Source organism: Bubalus bubalis, chromosome 4 (assembly GCF_019923935.1).
Source record: "Bubalus bubalis isolate 160015118507 breed Murrah chromosome 4, NDDB_SH_1, whole genome shotgun sequence".
Classification (NCBI taxonomy): domain Eukaryota; kingdom Metazoa; phylum Chordata; class Mammalia; order Artiodactyla; family Bovidae; genus Bubalus; species Bubalus bubalis.
In genome coordinates this window covers 57,648,596-57,672,203 of record NC_059160.1, presented here as the reverse complement: position 1 = coordinate 57,672,203, position 23,608 = coordinate 57,648,596, and positions in this window count along the sequence as shown.

Sequence of the window (23,608 nt, the reverse complement as noted above, 5' to 3'; positions counted from 1 at the left end):
GGTCTGAAACTCACTGAGCAGTCCAACAGTGGATTTGCATTAGGAATAAAGATCCAAGTTAAACGGTAGGGCAGAACCAAGATGCAGCACATATGTTGCTCAATTTGCCCAGCTCCTTCCCCAATAATCAGAAAGTCAACACCAATAGACCCAATTGATGAGGCAGGGAGCTATGCAGTCTCACATGCCTTTGCCACAGACAACTGGATCTCAGACGAACATCAGACTCAAACACAGCCAATCAAGCAGCTGAGTAACAACCATCTGATTCTCTCTCTTGAGAATTTAAAATAAAAGATACACTGATTGCAGCTGGTTAGATAGGGCTGAGCACTAAACCTCTAACATCATAGAGAACTGGGGCCAGAATCAACGCCACAACTACCTAGAGTCACGTGCAAGCCAGTCTCAGGGGAGCCTTTGAAGGAAGCTGGTGTGCAAAAGAACAAAGATAAATAAAATAAATAAAATATGTTAATATAAAAAAAAAGAACAAAGATATGCAGACAACAGCAAAGGTGAGAGATATTGTGATCCTAGAGGGAAAGAGAAATGGGGAGAGTGACTATGCTACTTTCAAGTAACTTTCCAGCTCCTAAGAAGTCTAGAGGTAATTAGTCTTCAGTCCGGTTCTCTCAGATTTCCTGCATCCTCATAATCTAACCAAAAGCCTTGATCCTGCATGGTGCCCCACATTCAGCCTACACCCCACTGTTGTAATGGGAGTTTTGCTCCAAACAGATTCATTGGATTGCAAAGAACACACTTAGGCCACCCTAAGAAACAGTGAATTGCCATAAAGATACCCATGAACATGTCCAGAACCACAGAAACTTCTGAGAACCAAGACAGACTGGGGGTCAGAAGCTCTCTGTCTCTCTGAGTCCCTCACAGTCTGTGTCCTGCTCCATTTTCCTCTATATACCAACTGGTCTCTTTCCCTCCACTCTGCATAACTTTCCTCTGCTTCAAAGATTCTGCTCCCTCATAGCTTTTGCTTTATAAAGCCTGCTCCAGCCTGCTGGGACCCTTCACAGCCCTATCTTACCTCACAGCTTCTCTTTATAGATTCCTTCTGCATCACCAGTAATTTCATTTTCTAGTACATCTTCAAAAGAGGGAATAGAATGAGCCCTGCTCATTCTTTTGCACCAGCTCATGGACTGGCCAGTCTCTGGTTTGACTATTCTTGGATCAAAACCCACTCCTTATACAGCCAGCCCCAGCCATTAGGGCAGAGTCCCATAGTATAAAACACAGCAATCTAGGTCTGTCCATTTAGAGAGGGCTGTGAGCCTGGAAGACACTATGATGAGCATGTTCCATGCCAGCCCCTCCATGCCATAAATATCCTTGAAATACTCTGTTTTTTAAGAAAAAATTAATTATGTGATAAAGCAATTGATCTTGTGATATTAATAATCATTTTGTAATTTTTTTATTTTCTTCTTTTCAGAAGTTTCCAAATTTCCCAGAAGTAATATATCCTACTTTTATAATCAATACTTTTGCATTAAGTATTAAGAAAACAAATGTAGCATCATCTATACAACAAATATATTGAGCGTCAACCACATACCTGGCTTTATGCTAAACGCTGCAGATATAGCGGTGAACAAGAAATGGACTTCTTGTCATGGAACTTGGGTGACTGCATAATGTATCAGCCAAATGTGGACACTTTTGAGGGTGAAAAGGAATGTTATTAATAATCAGATAAGGACAAAACTGGAACTGTGGGCATATGGTGAATGTTTCCAATTATGCGTGCCAGCTAACATTTTAACCTTCCTGTGTATGTGAGCAGAGGACTAAGGCTTTAACTCTCCCCTCAAAAATTAATTTCTAAAATCAGAAAATTCGGAGACTATGTCAGGCAGGTACTGGGGACAGGGAAGACTTTAACAGTCCTCTAACTCTCAGCATTCTCATTCTATACATTGGAAAACAGACAGGGTTCCAGTTTAACCAAGAAGGGCCAGAAGAGGGAAGAGGGAGGTAGGGGATAAAGAGGGAGAATTAGTATTTATTGATCACTTATATGTGCCAGCTACAGGGTTGGGTATTTTCCATATGCAATCAAAGTTAATTTCGTGACAATTAGGTGATGCGGTTATTATTATACCCATTCTCCTAATGGAAAAAAAAGGTTCAGAGAGTTTAATTAAGTTGCCCAAGGTAACACATCCAACATTTAGGACTAAAATTTGAACCCAGCTCTAGCTAACTCCAATACATCAAACCACTTCTCAACAATTTGAGACCTTAAAGCACTGAAACATTATATATAATTTCCTCTAAAATAAATATGAATAATGATGGGATTGCCATTAAAAGTCAAGTTTAGTGGTCATTTCTTCCACACCATCACTGTTTCAGCTTATACTGTAGAAATGAGCTTAACTGATACTGCTTCTTGGACTATTTCTCATGGTCCTTATGTAGGTGAATTTGCATGTAATTTGAAAATGAGATTCTTGAAGGCAATTAAAGAAAAACTTCTGAAGAATGCAGTTAGCCCAGGGAAAAACATCCAATATGCTGAAAAGCATTTGGAACTAATTTCCTATCAGTTGAGTCAAAAGAGAATAATTCCATTGATATCAGATTTGTTAGAGAGATATGTCAAATTCTGTTTTGACAAATATCATCACAATTCAAATCTCCATTCACTTTAATGGGATTTGACCTCTATCAACTTCTTCCAAAGCATGAAAGTGGAAAAAAGGTAGATTTTGCTGGAATAGTTTTGCTATGTTTGTTTGGGCTTTTCCAACTGTTATAGTTTATGCTTATTGCCAAATGAAAGGCACTCTGGATCAAAAAGTCATAGGACTCTAGAAAACAATTTTTTAGGACATAAAATAAAATCACCTGTACAACGTTTTTCAGTGCCCTATGTTAGCAAAATTCATTTACAGACTAACATTAAAGAATGTCAAAACACATAAAAATAGCATAGAAAATCATATTGCATCTGTGACTTGTTTCATCTCTGCTTCAGATCAAATCATACATTTCGAACTCATTGTCTTTGGAGGAGCTGCACTGAAGATCCTGCCATTGGAGGACCCCTCTGAAATAGAAAGTCTCTTTTTATCCTTAGATCTCTCTCGAAACAAAAGAACTTCCTAATGACACATTTTGGAAAGTCTGAAATTAAAGTTCAAAATGTGGTCCTTATTGTACTTAAAATGTGAGAGGTGAAGAAACAGAAGAATACAGTTCGATAAGGAAAGGAACTTTCTTTAAGACCTAAATGTTTTGAGTGGTACATAAATAACTGAGTAATTTCATTCACTATAAAAAGAAAACAAGATCCTTTTGCTACAAACAAGTAACTGATGCATCTATCACAGAACTTGCACGGTGCTTCACCTTTAGACCTCAAGGCTGCAATTCAAACCAGTGTTTTAAAATGCTTAGGGTCTTTATTCTCTTTCAGTTTCTTCCATTAGCTGAGAAAAACAATCTCCTTTCATGTTGTGTAGCTGATAACAAAAACTGGCTAGTACAAGAATGCCCTGTTGAATTCACAGTCAGCTTTGCAGAGCTTAATTGCATAGAAATAAATGAAACTACTTACTGCCTCACTGAATTATGGATTTTAGAAACTGTTTAATAAGGAAGAAAACATTTAAGACAGATTCTATTGAATTTTGCAAACACAGAAAACTAACATGAAACAGGAACTGATAACAGATTTTGTTGGGAAAGTTAAATTGTAATTTTATGACCATTTAAAAGCCTAGATATCTTCACAAGGACAAACCACACAATTATCTATGTGTCAGTTACTTGGACTTGTATAATTATATTTTAAATGGTCAGACCCCTCTTTACCTACAACTTTAGATTTAGAACTTTTGCTGTTTCTGTGGCCTTTATTTAGCTCCTGGAATCTAAAGAAGAAAAAAAAAAAACACTTTCCAAATATTTGCCACTTCCTCTCCTGCAATTGTTCAACTGTTTAGGAGACTGGATTAGCACCAGAATCATTGCTTGTAGACTTCTCAGTGGAAGGTAAACCTCTTAAGACCTAAAATGTATTCATTTTTATATCTTTCAGGACACTTACTAAAGTTCCAGGCACCTCAGAAAGTGTGTTCTAATTGACATGAACTTGTATGGTTAACCCAAAGACTCACAAGACTTCTTATGTTTATTTGTTATTTTTAAATTGCATGTGCACTCAGACTTGCCGAGAGCCCACCAAACGTCACTCAAAAGTGATTGGAGAAAAAACCAAGCTCGGTCTTCACCCTGCAGCAGCTCCCAGTCCAGCGTGAGAAACAAATAAGGAGACAAGAAATCCTAATAGTGTGAGTATGTGTGCGCTCAGTCACGTCTGATGTCTTGCAACCCAATGGACTGCAGCCCGCCAGGCTCCTCTGTCCATGGAATTTTTCCAGGCAAGAATACTGGAGTAGGTTGCTATTTCCTACTCCAGGAGATCTTCCTGTCCCAGGGATCAAAACCACATCTACCACTAGTGACACCTGGGAAGCCCAAATTGTGTGACATACACCAAACATGACAGAAGCATAGGAGGGAAACATCTACCTTACTCAGAGGACTCGGAGCTTTAATAGAAGTTTACGTCTAAGTTGAAAAAAGCACAAATAGTGAAAACAGAGAGGAAGGAGATTCTAGGCAAAGGGAAGAGCATACTGCAAAGGTCAAAACTCAAGAGAAAAATCATGTTTTGGGGAACTTCAAACAACTCAGTATGGGTGGAATATAGAGTGTGCGGTAGGTTGGGGCAAAGACAAGACTGAACCACGAGCAAGGGGGGAACCTTTGGAGAGCTTTAGGTACCAGGCTAACTCGTTACATACAGCCCTGGAATAAAAATTGTTGATGCTTCTATGTTCTTTCCCATTTCAAGGAGCTGAGTTTTACCCTAGCCCCCAAAATGGTGTCATTACTAAAGTCAAGAGAAACAAAAGATAATTTGCTTTAAAATCAGGTGATATCATTCAGCAGCTATTCTTGAAGTACTATAGTTTTAGTTTATAGACACAAACACGTTATATACCTTTTTTCTACCTCCACACTTAAAGATATGGGAATACCAAACCACCTTATCTGCCTCCTGAGAAACCTGTATGCTGGTCAAGAAGCAACAGTTAGAACTGGACATGGAACAACGGATTGGTTCAAAACTGGGAAAGGAGTATGTCAAGGCTGTATATTATCACCCTGCTTATTTAATTTCTTTGCAGAGTACATCATGTGAAATACTGGGCTGGATGAAGCTCAAGCTGGAATCAAGATTTCTGGGAAAAATATCAATAACTTCAGATATGCAGATGACAGCACCCCAATGGCAGAAAGCAAAGAGGAACTAAAAAGCCTCTTGATGATGGTGAAAGAGGAGAGTGGAAAAGCTGGCTTAAAACTCAACATTCCAAAAAGTAAGATCATGGCATCTGGTTCCATCACTTCATGGCAAATAGAAGGAGAAAAAGTGGAAGCAGTGACAGATTTTCTTTTCTGGGGTCCAAAATCACTGCAGATGCTGACTGCAGCCATGAAATTAGAAGACACTTGCTTCTTGGAAGGAAAGTTATGACAAACCTAGACAGTATATGGACTTCCCTGGTGGCTCAGATGGTAAAGTGTCTGCCTACAATGTGAGAGACCCAGGTTCAATCCCTGGGTTGGGAAGATCTCCTGGAGAAGGAAATGGCAACCCACTCCAGTTTTCTTGCCTGGAAAATCCCATGGATGGAGGAACCTGGTAGGCTACAGTCCATGGGGTTGCAAAAGGTTGGACACAACTGAGAGACTTCACTTTCACTTTCAGACAGTATATTAAAAAGCAAAACATCACTTTGCCAACAACAGCCTGTCTAGTCAAAGCTATGGCTTTTCTAGTAGTCATGCACCTCTGTGAGAGTAGGACCAGAAAGAAGGCTGAGTGCCAAAGAATTGATGCTTTAGAACTGTGGTGTTGGAAGAGACTTTTGAGAGTCCCTTGAACTGCAAGGAGATCAAACCATTCTATCCTAAAGGAAATCAACCCTGAATATTTATTGGAAGGACTGATGCTAAAGCTGAAGCTCTAATACTTTAGCCACCTGATGCAAAGAGACAACTCATTGGAAAAGACCCTGATGCTGGGAAAGACTGAAGACAAAAGGGGAAGTCAGAGGATGAGATGGTTAGATAGCATCACAGACTCAATGGACATGAATTTGAGCAAACTCCAGGAGATTTGTAGGACGGAGGAGCCTGACATGCTGCAGTCCATGGCGTCACAAAGAGTCAGACTTAGCGATGGAACAACAACAACACATATCAGCTTCAACACATCACTGAAAAAAAAGTAGATGGAGATCTCACTCTCTATTTACCATTTTAGAAATGACACATGTCTCTCTCTCTCTCTCTCTCTGTCTCTCTCTGTCTCTCTCTCTCTCTCTCACACACACTTTATTCATGCATAGTTCACTTTACTTACAGTCAAATTAAGTCAAAATTAGTCACATGGCCTTCCTAACTGCTAAAGTATCCAGAAGGCAAAAATAGGATACTGATGAGCACATCAAAGCCCAATCCTTGGGCATCCTCTTTCTTACCTGGCAAAACCATTATATACTTTCCTCAAGCAAAAATTATTCTCTCAATAAAAGAAATTCTACCACTAGCTTCAAAATAATTATTTGCTCTCACTTATTATATATATAATACACAGATACAAAGAAAAAAGCAAAATTATTTCTGAGTAATAGGTTTAGGAATTTTTTAATTTTCTTTTGATTAATTTGTATTTCTTGGCTTTTCATAATAAACATTGATTGTTTTTATAAAAATAAAAATGTTTTCATGTTTAATATACATGTGTGTCTTTCTTGAATAATTCCTGCAAATTCTTATTTTGACGCTAAGATGGGGGAGGTAGAATACGTAATCATTTGGTTATCACTTTTCTGGTCACTCCCAGCAACTGTGGCAATCTTCCTTTTACATTAGAAGTTTCTCTTTAATTTTGCCTTAGAAATGCTACTTGGCATTGACTGGCAAAGCTCCTTGGAATCTAGATTTTCTTGTAAGTTTCCCTTCCCAAACACCATAGCAGCCTCCAGATCAATGTGCCTCAGGCAGATCTAATTAATGTCCTCTCAATTCCTCCCATGGCTAGTTAATGTCAAAAAATGGAAATACAGAAACCATTCAAAGAAAATACTTTTCCCTGACTTCCTCCAATAAACTGTCTGAAGAAGAATATTGTTAAAAATTTGGCAGACAATTCTTTGATTTTCATTTTTTCATCTCATTTCCATGATCTGAAATTTAATCTTCAGAGTACATAAGAAGGTTTTCTCCATCTATGAAAACCCAAGAGTGAGAAGATTGCTCTATTGGAAAAAAAGACGCTAACGGAGCATTGTGGGTGAAGGTACTTATAAAATCTAAGACTTTATACAAAGTTATTGTAAAATATCAGCCATATTACCTGTGCTGTAAACTACATCCCTGTAACTTATTTCTTTTATACCTAGTAGTTTTTAATCTCTTAATTCCTGTCACCTATTATGTCCCTCCCCCACATCTTCTCCCCACTGACAACCAGTAGTTTCTTCTCTGTATCTGTGAGTCTGCTTATGTTTTATTCATTCATTTGTTATTTAGATTCCACATATAAATAAAAATATATAATATTTGTCTTTCTCTGTCTGATTTATTTCACTAGGCATAATATCCTTCAGGTCCATCCAGGTTGTCACAGATGGCAAATTTTCCATTATTTTTATGGTTGAGTAATGTTCCCCCATGTACATATACCACATCTTCTTTCTCCACTAACTTGTTGATGTGTACTTAGGTTGCTCCCATTTCTTGGCCATTGTAAGGATTGCTGCCATGAACATAGGGGTGCATCGATCTTTTTCTAGAGTGTAATGTATAAAAAATCAAATTAGTATGTTATACACCTGAAACTAATATATATCTTATAAATCAACTATACTTCAATTTTTTATTGAAGAAACTGACAGTTTTCCATCAGCAGTACTTGAGTGTCAATTGTTCCACAGCAATTCTAGTGAGTAGGTAAAGTAGTTTATTGTGGTATCAGTATGTGTTTGTACAATAAGCCACTGGTCCTCTGCAATAAATAACAAGCAAATCTTGGTGAAAATGATATTAAAACAATTATCCTGATGTACTATAATATCAAGGGCTAACAAGGTTGTCGATCACTTCCCTGTATATATTAACAAACCATAAAAAAGCAAAAAAAAAACTAAGGCTCTAAATAAATACAGGTTGTTATTACTACATTATATTATATCTAATATTCATTTGTATTTAATATACATGAGTTTTCTAGAAGTTGTTACTTGTGCACCAACTTCTATTTATTTTAATATCATCCTTCAGAATAATGCATTTGTTATTGATTGCCTTTAGTATTGAAATAATAAAGATTTGCATCTACATTTTTAACCTGGAATAAATGAATAGCAGTCTTTCCTAATTGTTTACTTATAATCCAAGTTATTTTTCAAAGCGGATTTTAGAATAGCAAATGCATAAATCTAAATTATTCTTTAAAGGTAAAAAATACAGCATGAAGACAAATTTATAAATATTTTAGAGGACTTTTGACACAACTTTATTACCACTGCAATGTTCCCCTACGTATCAGGCAACCATTTCCCTGCACTGAATGTTCTGTCAGATAATGGAGGAATATTCATCGAATTGAAAAGAGCTAGAGAACGACATTAGATTACAACTTTTATATACAGGAGAAGTACATCAAGCAATGCCTTTTCTTCTTTTTATCTGCTTCCCCTTTCCCTTCAGGCAAAAATATAAATGAAAAATGCCTTCTACCTTCAATCAAATACCAAAGATAAAATACCGATTGCTTGCTCGACTGCTTACAATGGAGGTATAACAAATGTTAATCTATTTCTGCAGCCAACAGAGAGGGGAAGTTGGAAAGGGGAGAAAGGGATTAGAAGAGCTTTTCCTCGGTGGCATTTTTGAGACTTCAAAATGCTCTTAGAAGCTACTTAACAACAAAATCAGTTGATCCCATTGTTGTGGCTCAGAATTCTGTTTCAGTATATTGCAGCTGAGTAAGGAGGCTAAGGTCCTGGAGTAGAATTAATGCATTGCCCATGGATATTTCCAAAACCTTTTCATTGTAACACTTTAAAAAAGACCTATGAAAATCCTCTGGCCTGCCACAAGACCTGTGTCTCTGGAGGCAGGCCCACCATGGAGAAAATCAAAGCCCACATCACCACCTCAGAGGATCTAGCTTATTTCTGAAACTCTAATTCTGCCCAGTCTTTACTTGTTCCCCACCCATGCTCTGGCTTTACCCCTCCTCTGTAGTGGGTGTGCAGGAGCAGTCTCTCCTTCATCATGGGTTCCATATGACTTCCTGTTTCACTATTACAGTTTCTGATTTCACTCCTTTGTTGCAGCCACCAATGCCCAGCCTTGAACACTAACATCCCCTGGGATAACCCTGAACCACCACCACCATCACCAATAGAGTTTCATATCCTGCTTAGCTACTAGAGCAGAGAGGAAGAAGAAAAGGAATTTGAGAGAGCATCTTTCCCCGCTCCTTTGATGGTTAATTTTATGCATCAACTTTACTGGCCCATGGTGCCCAGCTGTTGGCTCACACACCAGTCTAGATGTTGCTATAAGGGTATTATTTAGATTAACATTTGAATCAGTAGAGCTTGAGGAAAGCAGATTGCCCTCCATAATGTAGGTGGTCCTCATCCAAACAATTGAAGGCCTTCAGAGGAATAGACTGAGGTCCCCTGAAGAGGAAGGAATTCTGCCTACACACTGCCTTCAGATCCAAGACTGCAGTATCAACTCTGGCTCGATTTCCAGCCTGCTGGCCTGTCTTGAAGATTTTAGACTTTCCAACTCCCATGACTGCATGAGTCCGTTTTTATATATATTTCTATTGTTTCTGTTTCTCCAAATGGTTCTGCTTCTTCGAAGTTCCCTGACAAATACACTTCCCCAGCAGCTTTCCCTTCCTTAAAAGGTGGACTTGAACACTCAGGATTCTAATCCCCTCAACGGAGGGATCACCTAAACCTTCAGGGTGTGAGTTGTGAAGCCCAATCATGTAACTTTTCTCTGACCAGGTTTTGAGGCTAACCCACCCTCTAAGGTATCAAGAGAACCCTGCCTTCTTGCCCTGCCACTTCCTCAAACCTAGTGGCCAAGGGCACTTTGGCTCCTCTCCCAACCCAGGGGGACCCTGTGTTTCTCTCTCTTTTTGGTGACTACTCCTGAGGAGAAACAGCTTTTCCTTTTAATAAGACTCTGTCATCTGATAGACCATAGCACTAAAGGGTAGGCCACTTCTGGACATGTGCCTGTATCCACCACGTACTTCATGATGATTGAACTTCAATATAGACAGGGTTTTCTTCAAGCTTCCAGAAAGGAAGATTCCCAATAGGTATTATAAGATGAAATTGTACACGATTCCATTTATCTGCCTCATGGAACAAGAGTTTGGACAGGAGAAAAGACCCAAATTCTACCGCCTGAGACTCTTCATTCTTTCTAGCTCTTTAAACTCTGAGTTGTTCTCTGCAGGCATAAATCAAACTCTAAGATCATCTAAATTCTTCAGTAGTCACCCCGAGTCCAGACTCTCCAAACTAGGATAAATCTTCCCGATCCACACCCTATCCATGTGATCTTAGTGTTTTTCATCATCACCTTTCATCTTTTGAAAGTCAAACCAGCTTTTCATATGCTTTCTCCTTTATCTTTCTCCATTCTCCCTTCACCAATTTTCCCTTTTTTCTTTGGTCTCTCTCTGATATTGGATTTGACCTGAATTATTTCAACAACTGCATTTTCCTTCTATGTCACACTTGCTCTACAGACCAAATCTCAACATATTTCTCCCTTCACTATATTCTGGATTGTTTTTCTCTTATACATTTTTCTCATATGTCCATGAGTTCATGGAAAAACTAAGAAAGCTTGAATTACAAGTATCTAATTGGCTTACCTACTTCATTCATATTTATTACCTTTACTCATATAAAAACGGCACCAAAATTCTCCAGGAAATTAGCTCTGCTACCCCCAAAGTACAAGGAAGAAATTGTGTGAGATTCCCGGAGAGATTTAAAGTCATTATCATGGTAACTTGGAAATAACCAGCTACAACTGTTCCACTGAGGCCAAAGACTTGGCTAACTACCGCTGCTTAATTAATCCAAGACACTCTAACTGAATGCCCAACTGTTGTGAAAATAATCACTAAATAACCAAAAGGTCATCTAGAAGCCAAGAGAATAGCACTTAGGCCTGCCTATAGAAACAGAGATTGAATTCCTCCCTTCTGGCTTCCTTCATGTCTACTGCAAAGTTGGTTACCCTAAGAAGAAAGGGAAGGAAAAAGATCTCTGAACAGAAGAGCTTTGACCAAAAGTCAGGCTCTCGCAAGAGAGGGAGCCACATTCCCTGAAAAAGATAGAGCAGCCCATGAATCATGAAACAGAAAGAATGATCTGTCAGTAACTAATGTCTTGGGATGAAAAGGAAGGATATCCTGGGTAACTACCCTGACAAAATGTATGGAGGTGCCCTCACAAGGCTAAAAGTAGAGTTACTGTCCAGCAATGCAAAACAACTTTTAAGAATGTAAGACATAGAGGCGGCCTGAGTTCAAATCCCGACTCCCCATTTTACCAAATGTGTCATCTTGCTGAGCTAATCTAACTAAGCCTGAGTGTCCCTACCTGTAAAGCAGGAGTAACCATAGCATTGTGATGAGAATTAAATAATAGCATCCAAATTAAGTACTTCATTAAATAAGTATTTGATTAATTACACATGGTAAATGTTTTTAAAATCATGACTAATTATCATGTATGAAAGCACCAACCACTGAAAAATTTGGAAAACAATTGCACCGTCATAAGAAGTCTTAGATTTTGAGATACTCAAGGATCAAGCAAGAAATTAAAAGAACTGGATGACCAGTAGCATTAGTGTTTTTATCCCAGGTAATGGTAAGAAATTTGAAAAATAAACGAGGAAACAGAATCCAGGAAGTGAGCAGCTGATATTATTAGACAGTGTCAGAGAATGGGTTTGGGATTCCTGAATGATTTTTAAGGTCTCAGAACAGACACCTGGCTGGGGATAGGGCTGGTGTATGGGAACATCTACTGTCTATCAACAGGAGAATGAATAAACAAAAGGGTGGCCTATTCATGTAAAAAATGAGATACTACTCACAATTTAAAAAATAATTAAGTACTAAACACACAATATATAGATAAATTGCAAAAACACTATGAGTCAAACAAAGCCAATTACAGAAGTATACACTGCATGATTCCATTTTTATGAAGCTCTAGAAGAGACAAAACTAATATAATGATGACAGAAAACCAAACAGTGGTTTGGCTCTGTGACGGGGTGGGAGGGGAGGGATTGACAAGAAGAGGCCACTTGGGGAGGGATGGAAATGTTCTACGTCTTGCTTTGGTGGTGATTTACCAAAATTCATTGAACTGAACTATGTGATTGTTTTACTGTATCTTAATTATCACTTAAGAACAACATAGTAAAAGCAAAATAAACACATTTCAGATTAACAAACACAGAGTTTACCATTCAGAGGCCCTCTTTGAAAAATGTACTAAAAGATGTTCCTCATGAGAAAGAAAATTAATGAAGAAATGAAAAATGAGAGCAAAGAAACAAAGAAACTGGGGGTGCATCAACTGTATAAAAGATGCCAAAAATATTCACTAATCTTGTGTGTTTGTATTTCAAAAGGCAGAATTAAACACTATACAGGGCTACCCAGGCAGCGCTAGTGGTAAAGAACCTGCCTGCCAACGCAGGAGACGTAAGAGACATGGGTTCAATCCCCAGGTCGGGAAGATCCCCTGGAGGAGAGCATGACAACCCCTTCAATATTCTTGTCTGGAGAATCCCACAGACAGAGGAGCCTGGTTGGTTACAGTCCATGGGGTCATAGAAAGTCGGACATAACTAAAGTGATTTAGCATGCACAAACACTATACAATAATAAGATGAAAGGCAGGAGCTACTGCTTTTTTCATGAAAAGAGCAGAAATACTGATTAAATTTAGACTTTTTAGGTCAAGTATGCATGCAAAAAGGAATAATGGCACCTAAAATGGTATCACAATGTACAACTTGTGGAGTGGAAGGCAATGTAGAAAGCTGAAGTAAAAAAGTGAAAGTGTTAGTCACTCAGTCATGTCCGACTCTTTGTGACCCATAGACTATAGCCCACCAGGCTCCTCTGTCCATGGAATTCTCCCGGCAAGAATACTGGAGCAAGTAGCCATGCCCTTCTCCAGGGGATCTTCCTGACCAGAGATCAAACCCAGGACTCCTACATTGCAGGCAGATTCTTTACCATCTGAGCCACCAGGGAAGTCCTATAGAAAGGTACACAGAGCTAAAGAACACTCAATGAATCTAATAGACACAACCAAACACATATGCAAATACACAAACACATACACACACACACAAATGAGTGAGAGAATGAAAAATCAAAGAAATATTGTAATCATAAAGTACAAAATAAAATGGTGGAAATAGAGACATCAGTAATGACAAAAAACATACATACAATACACTCATCAGTGTTACACTGGTTTTTAAACATGTGCACTCTCCAATTACATACTGCTTCCACCTAAACATAATACCAAAAAGATTAAAAGAAGCAAGGTGCAAAATTATACAATGGGCAAATCCTAATAAAAATAAAATCAATATGGTCATATTAAATCAGACAAAAATAGATTCACAGGAGAAAACATATGATGAAAAATTTTATTATGTAGTGACAAAGTGAATAATTTTTCTGAAATATATAATAATATTGAACCTGTATAATAACATAGCTTCAAAATATATAAAGCAAAACAAAAAACTCACAGGCAGCAATGAATAAATTCACAATCATTAGGGAAAGATTTTAATATATTGTACTAACTGCTGTATAAAAAGTTAATAAATTTTCTCAAATGCACTGTAATGTATGTCCTACACCAAAAATTAAAGAATAATTTAACACAAAAAAATTAATTTATTTTAACAAAAAAGTTTATTTTCAATTGCACATGAATGAATTACCAAAATTTGACTAAGTACTTGCTTACAAAGCAAGATTCAATAAATTTAAAACTTTCTGTAGCATACAGACCACATTTTGTGACAAAAGTACTAAAATATTAGAAATCAACAGTTCAAAAATCCTAAAATGAAGTGAAAATGAAGTCGTTCAGTCGTGTCCAACTCTTTGCGACCCCATGGACTTTAGCCCACCAGGCTCCTCCATCCATGGGATTCTCCAGGCAAGAGTACTGGAGTGGGTTGCCATTTCCTTCTCCAGGGGATCTTCCTGACCCAGGGATCGAACCCAGGTCTCCCATATTGCAGGCAGACGCTTTACCATCTGAGCCACCAGGGAAGTCCTAAAGTATCTCATAAATCATCTACAAGACCAGGGATAAATCAGAAAGAAAATTATCACCATTCAAACCTGAGGCAATAAAAGTACTACATATCAAAACTGATGTATGCAAATAGCAATACTCAGTACTTTGGGTCAATTGAAGTCTTAAATGTATATATTAGAAAAAAATCAAAAAGTTATGACTTTATCATCTAAGTCAAAAAATCAGAAAATGAAAAATAGTAAACCTGTATGAAGGAGCAGTAGAAAGGAAACATAAACTAGAAACTTATCATGTAGAAACAAAAAAAATAAATAAAGAGGGTCAGCGGAACCAAAGCCTTTGCAAAGACAGAAAATAAGCCAGTCCTCTGGCAAGGTACAAATTAGCCTTACTAGACATAAAAACTCCATCCAACTAGTCCATCCTAAAGGAAATCAGTCCTGAATATTCATTGGAAGGACTGGTGTTGAAGCTGAAACTCCAATACTTTGGCCACCTGATGCGAAGAACTGACTCATTAGAACAGACCCTGATGCTAGGAAAGACTGAAGGCGGTGGCGGGGCGGGGCGGGAGAAGAGGAGGACAGAGGATGAGATGGGTAGATGGCATCACCAACTCAATGGACACGAGTTTGAGTGAACTCCAGGAGTTGGTGATGGACAGGGAGGCCTGGCATGCTGCAGTCCATGCGGTCACAAAGAGCCAGACACAACTGAGCAACTGAACTGAACTGACTAAACTGAGACATAAAAAGGGCTTCCCTGGTGGCTAAGATGGTAAAGAATCCACCCGCAATATGGGAGACCTTGGTTTGATCCCTGGGTTGGGAAGATCCCCTGGAGAAGGGAACAGATACCCACTCCAGTATCCTGGCCTGGAGAACTCCATGGACTGTATAGCCTAGGTGGTTGCAAAGAGTTGGACACAACTGAGCAACTTGCACTTTCAGACATTAAAAAAGATATATAATTGCACCTGGTCTCATCACTTCATGGCAGACAGATGGGGAAACAATGGAAACAATGAGAGACTTTATTTTCTTGGGCTCCAAAATCACCCCAGATGGTGACTGCAGCCATGAAATTAAAAGACGCTTGCTCCTTGGAAGAAAAGCTATGACCAACCTAGACAGCATATTAAAAAGCAGATGCATTATGCTGCCAACAAAGGTCCATCTAGTCAAAGCTGTAGTTTTTCCAGTGGTCAGGTATAGATGTGAGAGTTGGACCACAGAGAAAGCTGAGCACTGAAGAATTGGTGCTTTTGAACTGTGGTGTTGGAGAAGACTCTTGAGAGTCCCTTGGACGGCAAGGAGATCAGATCCAGTCAATCCTAAAGGAAATTGGAAGGACTGATGCTGACGCTCCAATACTTTGGCAACCTGATGCAAAGAACTGACTCATTGGAAAAGACCCTGATGCTGGGCAAGATTGAAGGCAGGAGGAGAAGGGGACGACAGAGGATAAGATGGTTGGATGGCATCACCGGCCCAATGGACATGAGTTTAAGCAAGTTCGGGAGTTGGTGATGGACAGGGAGGCCTGGTGTGCTGCAGTCCATGGGGTGGCAAAGAGTCAGACATGACTGAGCAACTGAACTGACTGATAATTGAAGTGAAATGAAAGTTTCTCAGTTGAGTCCAACTCTTTGTGACCCCATGAATTATACAGTCCATGGAATTCTCCAGGCCAGAATACTGGAGTGAGTAGCCATTCCCTTCTCCATGGGATTTTCCCAACCCAGGGATCTAACCCTGGTCTCCCGCATTGCAGGCGGATTCTTTAACAGCTGAGACACCAGGGAAGCCCCTATATAATTACAAATACAATAAATATTTAAAGCATCTTAAGAGAATACTTGAACAACTTGATGCCAATAAATTTGCAACTTAGAAAGGCATGCATTTAAAAAGAAAAAAAGCTTGAATCACCAAACTTTCTCATAAAAAAATATGGAAAACCTGAACAGACTTATGATTGTTAAAGCTGAATCTGTGATTTAAAAACCTATGCTCTCCCCCTCCTCCAAAAAAAGCGGGGCCACAGTGATTGTACAGATAGATATCAAACTTGCAAAGAACAAATATTTCCTAACCTATGTAAATGTTTCCAAGTATTTAGAAAGGAAAAGCTCCCCAACTCATTATATAAAGCTCTATAACACTTAGAGCCCAAAATGGAGGAGGATGACACAAAAAGTGCAAATTACAGCTCAGGCTCACTTGTGAACACAGATGTCAAAGTCTTAAATAATTTTTTTAGCAATCAAATGCAGTGAAGTATTTAAAAACAAATACCCATGACCGAGGAGGGCTTATTTCAAGAATGCAGTGAGGATTTAGTATTAGAAAATCAATAAAAGTAATAAACAACCCTAATAGAAAAAAAGGGACAACCCATGTGATAATCTCCAAAGATGCAGAAAAAGAACAGGTGAAATTATATTGACTCAAGTAAAAACTCTTAGCAACCAGGACTGGGAAAGAACTTTCTTTATATGATTAAGGGTATTTACCCCAAAAACGTCAACAAATATTGTGCTGAGTAGTGCAATGTTGAAAGTGTTCCATTTTAAGGAATAAGGATGCCATTTAGGACTGATTGTATTCAGCATTTTCCTGAAGGTCCTAGCTAAAGCAAAAAGACCAGGGGAGAAAAAAGACGTAATGATTGGGCAGGAAGAATCAAAATTGTCATTATTCACAGATGATATAATTGTCTCATGGAAAAAAAATCCATGAGATTATATTTTAAAACTATTAAAAGCAATAAGAGCTTGGTGGATACAAAATAATATACCAAAATCAATAATATCTCTATACACCAGCAACATCCAATTTAAAAATATAGAAATCACATTGGTCACAGTAGCAACAATATCTTCTATTTATAAGGTATGTAAGCACAATGCTAACAAAATATATTAATTAATATTATAGAAATTGTATAAAATTTTATTGAAGGATATAAATTTTAAAACCTGGAAAAAGAAGTGAAAAACGCAGCAAATTCATGGGTAAGAAAGATTCACTATTTTAAAGATAGCAATTCTCTCCAAATTAATCCATTAAGTCAATACATTCCAGTCAAAACTTCCTAGAAGTTTCTTCATAGACCTCATCAAGCCGATGCTAAAATTCACGTAGAACAAGTAAGGACAAAGAAGAACCAGGAAAATTTTGAAGGCAGTAAATGAAAGGGGAAATATAATATCTCACATTGTAGGAGATAATAATGTCAGATCACAGGGCAAGGTGACTGTGTTTGTGCTTGGTCACTCAGTCATGACTGACTGACTGTGATCCTTTGGACTGTAGCCCACCAGGCTCCTCTGTCCATGGGATTTCCCAGGCAAGACTACTATAATGGGTTGCCATTTCCTCCTCCAGGGGATCTTCCCAACCCAGGAATCAAACCCGAGTCGCCTGTGTCTCCTGCATCTGCTGCGTTGCAGGTGAATTCTTTACCCGCTGAGCCATCAGGGTTAGGTGAGAGAGTAGACAATTGGAACAGAGCAAGAGCCTTGAAACAGACCTGGGTTTATGTATTGGAACTTAGTATGTGATGAAACAGGCCTTAAAACTAGCAATTAGAACCTTACATGGAACAAATGACTGGTTCAAAATTGGGAAAGGAGTACAACAAAGCTGGATATTGCCAGCCTGTTTATTCAACTTCTTTGCAGAATGTTGCTGTTCAGTTGCTCAGTTATGTCCAATTTTTGTGACCCCATGGACAACACCACACCAGGCTTCCCTGTCCTTCCCTATCTCCTGGAGTTTGCTCAAACTCATGTCCATTGAGTTGGTGATGCCATCCAGCCATCTCACCCTCTGTCACCCCCTTCTGCTCCTGCCCTCAATCTTTCCTAGCATCAGAGTCCTTTCCAATGAGTTGGCTCTTGACATCAGGTGGCCAAAGTTTTGGAGCTTCAGTTTCAGCATCAGTCCTTCCAATGAACATTCAAAGTTGAATATAAGGATTGACTGGTTTGATCTCCTTGAAGTCCAAGGGACTCTCAAGAGTCTTCTCCAGCACCACAATTCAAAAGCATCAATTCTTTGGCTCTCAGCCTTGCCTATAGAACAACTCTCACATCTGTACATGACTATTGGAAAAACCACTGCTTTGACTATACAGATCTTTGCAGGCAAAGTGAAGTATCTGCCTTTTAAGAGGCTGTCTAGGTTTGTCATAGCTTTTCTTCCAAGGAGCAAGCATCTTTTAGTTTCATGGCTGTAGTCACCATCTGGAGTGATTTTGGAGCCCAAGAAAATAAAGTATCTCATTGTTTCCATTGTTTCCCCATCTGTTTGCCATGAAGTGATGGGACCAGATGCCATGATCTTAGTTTTTTGAATGTTGTTTTGAGCCAGTTTTTTCAATCTTCTGTCTCACCTTCATCAAGAGTCTCTTTATTTCCTCTTCACTTTCTGCCATTAGAGTGGTATCATGTGCATATCTGACGTTGTTGATATTTCTCCTGTCAATCTTGACTCCAGCTTGAGCTTCTGGTCCCATCACTTCATGGAAAATAGATGGGGGAACAATGCAAACAGTGATAGACTTTATTTTCTGGGGCTCCAAAATCACTGCAGATAGTGACTTCAGCCAAGAAATTAAAAGATGCTTGCTCCTTAGAAGAAAAGTTATGATAAACCTAGATAGTGTATTAAAAAGCAGAGACATTACTTTGCGGACAAAAGTCCATATAGTCAAAGCTATGATTTTTCCAGTAGTCATGTATGGATGTAAAATTTGGAGCATAAAGAAGGCTGAGTGTTGAAGAATAGATGCTTTTGAACTCTGGTGTTGGAGAAGACTCTTTAGAGTCCCTTGGACTGCAAGGAGATCAAACCAGTCAATCCTAAAGGAAATCAACTCTGAATATTCATTGGAAGGACTGATGCTGAAACTGAAGCTCCAATACTTTGGCCACCTGATGTCAAGAGCCAACTCATTTGAAAAGACCCTGATGCTGGGAAAGATTAAGGGCAGGAGCAGAAGGGGATGACAAAGGATGACATGATTGGATGACATCACCAACTCAATGTACATGAGTTTGAGCAAACTCCGGGAGATGGTGAAGGACAAGGAAGCATGGTATGCTGCTGTCCATGGGGTCACAAAGAGTCAGACATGACTGAGCAACTGAACAACAACTCTTTTCTCAATACCATGTGTAGTCAGCCACCTCTGGAATTAATCTAGCTTCCCTGGTAGGCTAACACTCAGCTGTGGATAGACTGGAAAGCACTCACTGGAAAGGAAGATCTCTGCCATTGAGAGTGTGATGAAGCCACTATGATTTGGCCTTTGGATTAGGATCCAGAAACCCCTGAGCTCAAATCCCACTCTCTCAGTGCTGGGTTACTTTTGGGCAAGTTAACCACCCTTTCTGGGCCTCCATTTCTTCATCCTCAAAATGGGCATAACAAGAATACTTGCTTCACTGGGTTACTCTGAAGTTTAAATAGTATGATGTTACTATTTAAACAAAGTCATTCTGATGGCATAAGAATTTGAAAATTACTGGGTTCAAATAATCAGAAACACCCCAAAAGCTGAAGTCAATTAGCCTCCTCCCTACCATCGACTGCACAGAGGAGGGCAGGGTGGACACAAGAACAAAATTAGCATACTCTCTTTTTTAACTTTGGCTGTGCTGGGTCTTTGTTGCAGTGTACAGCTTTTCTCTAGTTGTAGCACAAGGGCTCAGCTGTTTCGTGGCATGTGGGATCTTAGTTCCCAGACCAGGGATTGAACCTGTGTCCTTGCATTGGAAGGCAGATTCTTAACCACTGGACCACCAGAGAAGTCCCAAAATTAATACACTTTTAAAGAAAAGGAAGAGGAATGAATGCTAGGAAAGAAGACATATATATGCTAACAGTCCTTGACTATTTACTACAAACCACTGGGTTAGCCATTTTGCAAATGTTATGTAACAACCAATAAGACAGGCAGTATTTTTGCCCACGTAACAAGTGCAAAAATTGAAGCACAGAGGGTCCACACGACTTGCCCAAGATCACAATATAACCAGTGACAGGGTTGGATCTTCATCAAGCTAGACTCCAGAGATTGCCTTCTAAACTAAACCATGTGTGTGCTTTTTTTTTTTTTTAAGGTGCAGCCTTTATTTTTTTAATTAATTAATTTTAATTGGAGGCTAATTACTTCACAATATTGTGGTGGTTTGTGCCGTACATTCACATGAATCAGCCATGGGTGTACATGTGTTCCCCATCCTGAAACTCCCCTCCCATCTCATCCCATCCCATCCTATCCCTCAGGGTCATTCCAATGCACCAGCCCCAAGCACCCTGTCTCATGCATTGAACCTGGACTGGCAATCTATTTCACATATGATAATATACATGTTTCAATGCTGTTGATTCAAATCATCCCACCCTTGCCTTTTCCAACCAAGTCCAAAAGTCTGTTCTTTACATGTGTCTCTTTTGCTGTCTCGCATATAAGGTCATCGTTATCATCTTTCTAAATTCCATATATATGCATTAATAAACTGTATTGGTGTTTTTCCTTCTGATTTATTTCACTCTGTATAATAGGCTCCAATTTCATCCACCTCATTAGAGGTGTATTGTGTATATGTACCATTGTACTCATCCATTGTGTATATGTACCACAGCTTTCTTATCCATTCATCTGCGGATGGACATCTAGGTTGCTTCCATGTCCTAGCTATTGTAAACAGTGCTGCGATGAACACTGGGGTACATGTGTCTCTTTCAGTTCTGGTTTCCTTCATGGTTATGCCCAGCAGTGGGATTGCTGGGTCATATGGCAGTTCTACTTCCAGTTTTTTAAGGCATTTTGTGTGGACTTTTCTTTTCAAAGTTTCTCTACTTGCAAAACAGAGGACTAGCTCCAGATTGCTGGTAAGCCTCATGCTGCCGGGAGGAAGCCAGCTTCTTTGGTGACATTGTATCCTGCCTCACTTTACAAATAAGGAAACAGATTAAGGATGAATCGAAGAGAAGTTAAAATACTTCCCTAAGTCAATGAGTCTGCTGGCACCACAACCAGAACTTGAAATCCACTTTTCTTAGAATAAGAAGATTTATGATATCTGTTATATGTACATCTGTCTTAGCATTTGGGGATATTTATTCCCTTTTTTATTTCATTTAAGTTGTTGTTAAACCTGGAGTTTTAAGCAATTCAAGTATTAGCAGCTTCTTGACTGAGTAGAAACTGCTGAAAAGATCCTAAATGAGCAGTTCACTCAGGGAGGAAAGGTCTTCTACTTCCTTCATAAACCCTCTGAAAAATTGCCGTCTGTGCTATGGTAGCAGCTGTTCGATTCTCATATTTGACTCCATGGGGAGTCAACTAACTTTGGGTTCCTTTTTTTAAAAATTGGAAATCAATGTCAAATCCAGTGATGGAGAAGGCCAATGAAGCCCTTTTGTTCATATTCCCTAGCTACAGGGCACAGACACTCTTCCCCTCACCAGCATTGATCTGAAAGCAGACAATTGTCTGCAATTCTTATGTTGGCGTACCGAGATCCTTCAAGTACTCTGAGGCTGGCATAGGCTGGACTTGCTTTAGACTAGAAAAAAATAAATCAATATTTCTTTCTAAAAGTTGCACTTGGGGCAGTGTTCAGAAGCCTTCTTATTTCTGCTGCTTTGGTCAAAATGACTGAAAGATTCAGTATGAGACATACACTCTGTTCTCTGTAATTTGCTGCCTTAAATTTCTAAATTGAGCAAAAATGGGCAAAGAGTTAACACTATCAGTTAGGCTAAGGAAAGTCAGCAGAATGACTGCTTCTTTTCAAATTATCACCCTTTGTGATGTGGGTACCTAGTGTACTATTTGATCATTTTCTATTTTCATGGCACTGTCTTTCATCTTTCTCCTTCTTTGAGGTAGACTGAAAGATGGGTTCCGATTCTCCACCCTTCCCTTGCCAAGGCCTCACAGTGGCCTGATATATTTCCTGCCCTTCATGTTGGGCTCTACTATGTGGCTTGCTTTCTTCAGTGGCAGAGGAAGGGAGAGCCCAAAGCCTAGACATGAATTTTTCTGATGGCCATCTTGTTCCTCTGCTGTCGCCACAAGAACTGGAGCTGGATGGCTCCGAGGAGGATGAGAGGCAGGTGAAACCCATCTAGCCTAGACCTTCAGTGAGAAGAAAGCCACTCCAGCCACTGCAGCCTGACAGGTGACACTCAGCTGAGACCAGTGCACGTGAGCCGACCTCCACCTAATCTACTCATTCATGAGCTTACTGTTGTATGCTACTGAGATTTTATGCTGCACTGATGTAACAATAGTTTAACTGGAACACTCTCTTTTTTTACTTTTTATTTTGTATTGGTGTATAGCCCATTGACAATGTTGTGATTGTTTCAGGTGTACAGCAAAGGGACTCTGCCTTACATATACATATATCCATTCTCCCCCCAAACTCCCCTCCCATCCAGGCTGCCACAGAACATTGAGCAGAGTTCCCTGTGCTCTACAGGAGGTCCTTTTGGTTATCCATTTTTAAAACAGTAGTATGTACATGTCCAGAACACTCTTTTAAAAGAAAATCAGATAATTACATGCATAAATAAGCCTATGAGAAAGCATGATAGCTTTTGAAACACACATACAGAAAACAGTCAGATTCATGAAATTTTCCCCTTTGGAAATGATCCATTCATTCTTTTGGTGCTGCCTTCTTCCAAAAAAAATTTGGGGAAATGCTTTTAAGAATTGGTTTCTTAATCTATAGCACACACACACACACACAAATCTATAGCAGATTTTGGATTGTCCTCAGTAACAGCAACCCTTCATACTTTGAAAAATACTTTTTTTTTAAGCTAGAAGACATTAGGGTGTATTTTAATTTCTTCAGAATCAACGAGAATTATTTTAATGCTTAGACTGGAGAAAATAACATAAGTATAGTTTAGACGATTAAAATAAAATATTTTACCATCAAACTCACAACCATAACTCAATTGTCATTCTGGTGTATTCGATTTCTTTTTTCCTCAAATGCATATGTTTTTCTAATATTCTACAAAAGCTCTTTTCCAAGATGAGATATGTTTCTTGTTACAAGCTTGTAATGTGAGACTTGAACTGAAAATAAATATCTGGTA